Here is an 8,917-nt window from a genome sequence, read left to right as displayed (position 1 = left end):
TATATATATATATATATATATACAATCCTGTAAAAACAAACAATAATTTACAAGTGGATACATAGGTAAATATGTAAGCTGAACAGATAGTGGATGGCATAGGGAAATCATATATAGGTTTGGCAGTGGATATTTTTACATGCATATTTGTATGTGTTGCAAATATATTCATGTATATAATAGAGCGCTCAGGGGCACAATCATGAAAACTTCTTAGCCATAACCAAATACCTCGCGGGACTGAGTTATTGGGCTTGAGGGTTAGTGACCATAATCTCGGGGGACATCTAGGTCAACTGGCATAACACAATCCATAAAGACAATGTTCTACATCTTATTTTGGTTAATAGTGACTGGTATCTTAAAAGCTTGAGAGTAGCCATTTGAGATACAACTACTGGCATCTCCTCATCTGGAGCAAAGAAGAGTGAAGAAAACCAAAGATTCAAGGAAACAATTAGCCCAAAGGACTAATGGACCACACAAACCACAGCCTCCTCCAGCCTGAGACCAGAAGAACTAGACAGTGCCTGACTACCACTACTAACTGCTCTGATCAGGATCACAATAGAGGGCCCTAAACAGAGTAGGAGAAAAGCATAGAAAAAAATTCAAATTCATTAAAAAAAAAAAAAAGACCAGACTTAAACTGGTGTGATAGTGACTGGTGGAATTCCCAAGACCATGGCCCTCAGACACCCTTCAAACTTGGAAATGAACCCACTTCCAAAGATCACCTTTCGGCCAAACAATAAGCAGGCCTATAAAGCGAACAATAACACTAGTAAGGAATGAGCTCCTCAGAACATTCAAATATACAAGACTAAAAGAGTAGCATTTACACAAAAACAAAGTTCAGAAGGCAGGAAGTGGTAGAAAAGTTGGAGAATGGAAGCAGGGAACCCAGAGTGGAAGTGAGGAGAGGGCTGACACATTGAGGGGATTGCAACCAATATTACAAAAAAATTTGTGTATAAATTGTTGAATGGGAAACTAATTTGCTCTGTAAACTACAATAAAATGTTAAAAAAAAAAAAAGAAATTGTTGAACGGGAACCTAAGCTGCTAAAAAAAAAAAAAAGATATTAGTTATTGTAAGATGCACTGAACTATCCATTAATACAGAATTCTGATCTATCAGGTAAAAAACGTAAATAAAACATAACTGGGGATTTAACAAATTCCTGGTTTTTAAACATTTCACTCATATTTTCCTAATGATGATTTTTAGATACTGTCTTAGTCATCTAGTGCTGCTGCAACAGAAATACAACAAGTGGATGGCTTTAACAAAGAGAAATTTATTTCTTCACAGTAAAGTAGGCTAAAAGTCCCAATTCAGGGCAACAGCTCCAGCGAAAGGCTTTCTCTCTCTCTCAGACTTTTCATCAGTGTTCCCCCAGACTAGAAGCTTCTCCATGAGGGGACCCTGGGTCCAAAGGACGCGCTCTGCTCCTGGCACTGCTTTCTTGGTGGTATGAGGTCCCCCTGTCGCTCTGCTCAATTCTCTCTTTTATATCTCAAGAGACTGCCTCAGGGCACAATCCAATCTTGTAGATTGAGTCCTGCCTTACTAACACAACTGCCGCCCATCCTCCCTCATTAACAGCATAGAGGCAAGACTTACAACATATAGAAAAATCACACAATACCAGGAATCAGGGCCCAGCCAAATTGATACACAAATTTTGGGGGGGACATAATTCAATCCATGACAGATACCTCATATAACCTATTTTGTAATAACCTATAACTGAATACTTTACCAACAGAATGTTATAAAGAGTTCAAAATAGAATGACCTAGAGATGCATAATTATAACTGTCTTTAAAAGCAGGGAAAATGGTATTCTTACTATTCTTTGGAATAGGATTAAAAGAAAAATTAAAAAAGATAACTGTAGATATAGTACCATTTTTATTGAAAATATAATAAAAATACATTTAGAGTCAAAATTATTTATAGTTATAATGAAATAAGTTACCAAATATCTAGCTGCCATTATTGAATACCTATTTATCATGAGTGAGACACCAAAGTGGCTGTTTAGAATATACATATTTTTAACCTAATTCTTATAGAAACCCTTAGAAGTAGATACTATCAATTTTACAGACAATGAAACTGTATTTGATAAACTGAAGTACTGACTAAGATTACATGTTGAGTAAGAAATATATAGGATAAAAGTTTGTTTTTTTTTGGTTGTTCATTGCACTAATTTGAACAGATTTATTTATTTGTGCTTTTAACACTTCCTAAAAATATTTTACAAAGATCCTGAAATATAGTAGAGATAGTATGAATTTTCAAAGGAGCTTCTCTGCATAGCTAACTATTCTACAACATCCATTCCTGAAGAGTTCATCGGATCATCTTATGGGCTTGTAAGAATCTTGTTCCCAGGTGACCCTTGAGGATGCCACTTCCCTCCTCCCTACCTAAATTAACATAAATCAAGTTTGTACAGGATAAGAAAAATATGTACTGTGTTAAAAGGGAAAAAATTTCATCACTTGGACTTTGTACTATGTTGTTCTACAACTGGATCATTCACAAAGATAGGTCTGATAATATTTGCCCAGAAGAAATGTTAACTTTCTAACATCACCTAGAGAAATTGAAGGCATAATTTACAAATAAAATATTGAATTCAAATATATTTATAGTTAATAGATTTATTTTACCCTAAGCCCTAAAGGAAGCACTGCCCATTGGACTTGAACAAATAGTCATTTAGTGGAGTTTAAATCAACATACAATGGGATTTTTCATTGTTACATAACATTTTTTCTCATTTTCCCCTAAATTTTACTTTTCTGTATGGATTCGGACTTGTATATTTACTTCTTTTTGGATTTTCTAAACTATAGACCCTCAAAGGTAAGATATTTTAAAATAATCACATTAGGTTCTAAAATACATAGATTGTGACTAACTAGTAAAAGTTGGCAGACACTGAATCCAGTGAAATTACCGTATTTTTAAAAAACACCTAGATGGTATAGAGTATCTAGTCTGGCATATAACCGACAGAAAATTTCATAATAAAGCTCTATAGAAATGTCTGTACTTAGATTTTAATGTGTGTCTAATCTTACCAATCATTCTTTGGAGGCTCAGAATCCATTTTTCCAATTATTTATACTAATAGTTTGTCCTCATAGTTAAGTAAAATTTGCATTACTGGAGTTTATCTCAAATGTTTAGAAGATGAGATATAGGGGGAAAAAAAAGAGAAAAACGGAAAGGAAAAAAAGCATGCACTGAAGGGCAGGAGTGCTAGGTTAATGAGACTGTAACTGTACTTATTCCTTCTAAATTTCCAAGTGAGCAATCACAGGTGCAATTAGAGCTTTATTGTATTTTGATAAATGATGCAGAAAGCTTTGTAAAAAATCCAAGGAGACATTTTAAAGAAATTTATGATCAATAATAGTACTTGACACAACAACAGGAAATCAAAATGAACAGCAATGAAATCACAATTATATTAATGGTATTTAACAGTAATACATGGCATTTTTAGCTCCCCGTTATATCACTATAAAAATCCAATGGCATTCCATTTCCTGTATTAAAGAAGCAATAACAGCATGTTCTGAGTTAAAATACAGTTGTTATTTTATAGAGAGAAAAAGAAACAACTTTTTTCTCAGCGGGGGTAAAAGGTTATAGAATAATTTGATTCTATATAGAATTGTCAACTCGAATTTGTCTATGGCAGAATAATTGTGTTTACTGGCACTGTTCAAGGCATTCCCTTCTCCTTGCCCTCTATATTATGGTCTGGCATTTTTCCTTACCACCCAGAAAGGTTTCACTCCTCCAAACTTCATTGCACCTTTAGCTGCCAAGAACTGATGGCTTTCCCTTTTGCCCGAAGCCATTTCCTTCCAGCTATGCAGAGGGGAAACAGTAAGTAAAACCTTCAATGAAGAAATTTCATTTGGAGGATGGCAAGACACCAAAACTGCTCTCTCACATTCTACAAAAGTTTTCCACCCACATTTTCTGAATACTCTTCTATATATTCTCATATAAAATTATTTTAATACAATAATATAATACTCATTTTATTATGACTTTGTCATCTTAAGTAGTAATCTAACTCTATATAATTCTGAAGAAGGAAGACAATACCTCTGTGTTAGAATGAATTAGCTAATTTGATGGTGATGGGTAAAATGGAGGGCCATCTTCATGGAGCACACAGATGCACACAAACACATTACAACCACCATAATGCATTATCTTAACAGCAATTTTAACAAAATCCCTGGTGACAATTCATGAAATAATTCAGTCCTTCAAGATTAAATAGAATTGCCAAATTCTTTACCAACAACAAAAAAAATACTGGTCAGCCACTGGCTGGATAAAAAGTATCATTAATCTGATTTGATCACCTAACTGAAAACCAAATTTCCAACCAAACATTAATTGCAAAATACTTTTCAACTTAATATGTTTTAAATACAGTATCTCAAAAAATAAAGGGGGGGATATAATACAACACTATCATTACCTAGCATGAATTCTGAAGTGCCCCTCCAATAACACTGATAGGTCTTCATGGATCAGCCTATAGTGTCTCTCTGAGCCATCCTCAGTGGGCACTTTGGATTTGTGAGATAATTTGCCTCTGGACCTGGAGTAAACACCAAGCTGGATTGTGTGGACATCCAATCTATGGCTTCAACCTCATCTGACCACGCTTCCATCAACTGAATTCATTCAAGTGCCCATATTTACTACAAAATAACATTTTAAATTTAGTGATTACTGAGCATTCTTTTAAATTCATGCTAAAAGATACAGATTTTAACCTAATAAAGTCATCATTACAGGTTAGGAGTCACTCATACTAAAATCACATTGGTTCATTCACTCCAATTTTTCTTTAAATATATTTTAATCCAGCTCAATCTACTTGTGGTCATCCCCGTCCTGAGAAAGCATACTACATAAATTATAATGCACTTAACTTTGAACATGTTACTGTCTACACTGCTGCAGCTGGAGATACATCGCAGGACATTTTCATTTCACCGCCTCAAAATCATAGCACAGAGTTGTAAATATAACATACCAGATAATCGATACATATATAATCACAAATTGCCTGATTTTACTTGGTTTATGCACTCTGGTGAAATAATTCATATCTTTGTAGTTATTCTTTACATAAGTATCTACAAACCCCTTACTGCTGTATACCAGACACTGTTCCCGAAGTTGGGTCAACAACAAAGACATTGTCTCCCTTCCCTTGGAGCATTCAGCATACAAGTCCACAAAATACCTGCATGCTGTAATAAGCACTTGAAGGGAACAAACAAGACACCAAAATAGAGAATTAACAGGGGGCAACCTACTTTTGACAAGTTGATCAAGACATATGTCTGAGGAAGAGACCTTTAAGCTGATACTTAAATTTTGAGAAGGAGCTAGCCCAGCAAAGAGAGGGGAATAGTCCAGGCACTGGGAACAACATCTGGGAGGCTTTTCAAAGGAAGGAAACTGTTCTCTGTGTTCCAAGTACAGAAGACCAGCATGGCAGGAGCATATAAATGAAAAGTGGAGGCTGGGGAGGTGCATTCAGATGAGGTTGAAAAGATGGCCAGGTCAGGGAGTAACCTGTATGTTACCAGAAAGAGTTTGCTGTTGTTGTTAGTTTCTGTGTTTGTGTTTATTCCTTTTTCTACGCAATCATGAGCCAGCGGATGATTTTAAGGAGAGACGTGATGTCATTGCTCTGAATGGAGAGTGGACTGCAGGGGTCTAAAGTATGGAAGCAAAGAGACCAACGTGAAGACTGTAGCAGTGTTCCAGGTAAATTGTGATGATGACCTAAACTAATCTGTTGGTAGTTTGATACAGAAGAGAAAGTGGAAGACATATATCTGAGAAGTATGATTGCATAGAGATACATTTGGGAGATAAGATTGGTAAAACTCAATATGGACTGGATAGGGATGAAATGGGGTCATGAGAAAAAGAGCAATCAAAAGTGACTTGAACACTTGGTAGCTGGTAGAGCCATTTACTAAGATAATGAAAAACTGGGGGTAGAGGACCTGAGACAGAGTTTTAGGGAAAATCAAAAGTTATTACCATTATGACATTTAGCATGATTCATCTACAATAATAATCTTTAAGCTTCTTTACAACGTCATGCCTTGTCTTAGAAGAATACCGTGCAATCCTTCTAGCACTTCACACTCTCTCACATACCTCATAGGAATAGGAATTAGATAAATGTATCACCTATACAAAATACAATTCTTTTTTTTTTTCCTTGACAGAAAAAGTGGATTGGTCATATTAAATAAAGTGGCTAGGACCCCTACTGATTCTACCTCTGATTTTTTCTTTGCTGCCAAAACTCACTTCAGCAACAGGTAGCAAAAACACAGAAGTACTATCACAGGCGAGCTCCCATGACTACCTCCTGATCCTAGGAGAGGAATGGAGGCACAGCAATGCTTTTGGGAAAGAGCCAGACCTGACTCATCTTTCTTCTGTAGAAAAAAATCAGGTACTGGGTGAGCCCTGACCTGCACCATAAGAATCACGGCATATTGCAAACTTGGCCTCTGTAGAAACACGTCACTGTGTCCCATGACTGCACAATGGATCACTTCTAAAAGGGAACCTCCAAAAACAACTATTTAAAAACCTACATAAAAAGAAAGTTTATTTTAAGCAAAACTAAGATCTCAGTTGCGTGAATAGATTACATCTAATGTCATTTTGTCTAGCATTTTTTGTGAATAAGCTATTCTAATAATCATGATTATTCCATACAAAGGGATCAGATAATACCAGCTTTCAAATAATCAATAAAACTTAACAAAATTCTACTTACCATAGTTTCTAAGAAAGTGAATTCTAGTTTAAATTTTAAAAATAGTGGGAAAAGCATGTGAAAATGGGCAACTGAATCATTGGAGTTGGTCTGTAGCCTGTATTTCCAAGGAGCATCTGGTGGATCCAAACTGCTGACCTTTTGGTTAGCAGCTGAAATCTTAATCGCTATGCCACCAGGGTTACCAGCCTATATTTAGATAGATTTTATCGATGTCAAAACAAAATTCATGAAAATATATTTTAAATTACCAGGAACAAACAACAAAGAGTGGTAACTTCCTCCTGCCCACCGAGAAGAGAAATACAGAATAACATTAGTTGTGTTTCTGAAAACTGAACCTCCAGACACTGACTTCACACTCAGCAACTGAAAATCCATCATTCCTTTAAAAGCTTGTTGATTTGCTCTTTATCTAGCGAAGTGAGCTTTTTAAAAACATCCCTAAGCTACTCTCACATGAAAATTGCTCTTAACTTCAGAGGAGATATAAATTACTATGAAAAACTGAACTTTTTCAAAAGTGCTAAATTAATAAGTGAACTCTTTGCTAAATCACTTTAAAAAGCTGGCATTAAAATTTCTAGTTTGGTAATCTTGCTTTACATTGAATATACCATGGGCTGCCAGAAGAATAAACAAATCTGTCTTGAAAGGTACAGCCAGAATATTCCCTATAGAAGCCAGGATGGCTAGACTTGTCTCATGCACTTTGGACATGTTATAAGGAGGTACCAGTTCCTGGAGAAGGACATCATGCTTGGTAAAGTAGAGGGTCAGCGAAAAAGAGGAAGACTGATAAGGAGATGGATTGATACAGAGGCTGTAACAATGGGCTGGAACATGGCAACGATTGTGGGGATGGCGCAGGACCGGGTGAGATTTTGTTCTGCTGTACACGGGGTCACTATGAATCGGAACCAACTCCATGGCACCTAACAACAACAACAATCTTGTTTTGATCTTTTAATTGTCTTTAATACAAGTAACAAAATTATCTATTTTTTTAAAGTGACAGTTTCAGCTGAAGTCAAATACGAAGTTGAAATGATTCTGAATGTTATCTGAATTTCTCTATAAAATGCTTATTCGTTAAAAAAAATTAATAAACTGCCTTGAGAAATCCACGCTAAGCAGCCTTTTTAAAATCGCTTGCGTGCTCCTAAGGGGTGCGGCGCTTCGCTCTCCCCACAAGTAGTATCGGTTATGCTGGTTTCGCTCGCGCAGCTTTGCAGATGAGAAATATTTTTAACGAACGCGTTTTGCTCCGTAAGAGTATATGACCTAACACTGGAGCCAAAACCCATCTAACAACTCCGCTAGCGAAGTCTGAAAGAAATGAGACAGTAGACTTCAGGCATCTCTGCCTTTCCTCTCCACATTTTCAGACCCTGGAGACAAACTCACAAAGTCAAACCCGGCAAAGGGCGGGCCTTGCAATTGAAATTGTTGCCTTTCTAGCTTCTCTTCATCCAATTGCTGGGGCCATCCCCACTGTCCTCCGCCAAGCTTCACTCCTCTCTACTTTACAGGTGCGTAACACAGGATAGCCAAAACCGAGAGATGGAAAATGGACACAGGTGGGTGTGGCGGCTGAGTCGAGCAGTGGCGAAAGGCTGGCGCCTTCCCTTCCCGCCACACCAGAGGAGCAAAAGAAAAAGGCACTTACTTGCAACCTTGCCCGCCGATCATGCCCACCCAGTGAACCTGCAGAATCTGGCCCAGGAAAGGGCGCGGGCTCCACGGAACCCTTCCTCGCTCCCCGCCTCTATTATCCCCGGCGCTCTCTCTGCCGTTTCTCGCTCTTTCTGGGGCTCCTGTTGCTCAGCGGACTCCTGCTACTACTAGTCGCTGGCACCCAGGTTACTACCGCCCCAACCAGCCGAGAGGGCGGAATTGGAAACCAGACACTGGCAGCTGAGCGTGGGCAAAGGCCTTCGCGGAGACTGCGCCTCTCCTTCCAGGGCGCGCCCAGGGAAGCCGGAGCCCCGCCCTCCGCGCGCAGAGCGCTGCTCTTTATGTTTCCACTCCTCTCTCCCCGCCCC

General features: G+C 37.8%; 1 protein-coding gene across 1 annotated transcript in view; it reads right to left on the bottom strand.

Annotated features, from left to right (window-relative positions):
• Nucleotides 1–8,611, bottom strand: part of LOC101344027 (sodium channel protein type 9 subunit alpha) — a 195,448-nt gene extending 186,837 nt beyond the window's left edge. Inside the window, exon 1 of the mRNA XM_023730496.1 lies at nt 8,542–8,611. The gene's annotated coding sequence lies outside the window, so the exon portion shown is untranslated. The remainder of the gene's footprint in view (nt 1–8,541) is intronic.
• Nucleotides 8,612–8,917: the final 306 nt, after the last annotated feature.

The sequence above is a fragment of the Trichechus manatus genome, unplaced genomic scaffold, assembly GCF_000243295.1.
Source record: "Trichechus manatus latirostris isolate Lorelei unplaced genomic scaffold, TriManLat1.0 scaffold00037, whole genome shotgun sequence".
Taxonomy (NCBI): Eukaryota; Metazoa; Chordata; class Mammalia; order Sirenia; family Trichechidae; genus Trichechus; species Trichechus manatus.
The sequence above is the reverse complement of the archived record's forward strand: the minus strand, read 5'-3'. Positions and strand labels throughout refer to the sequence as shown.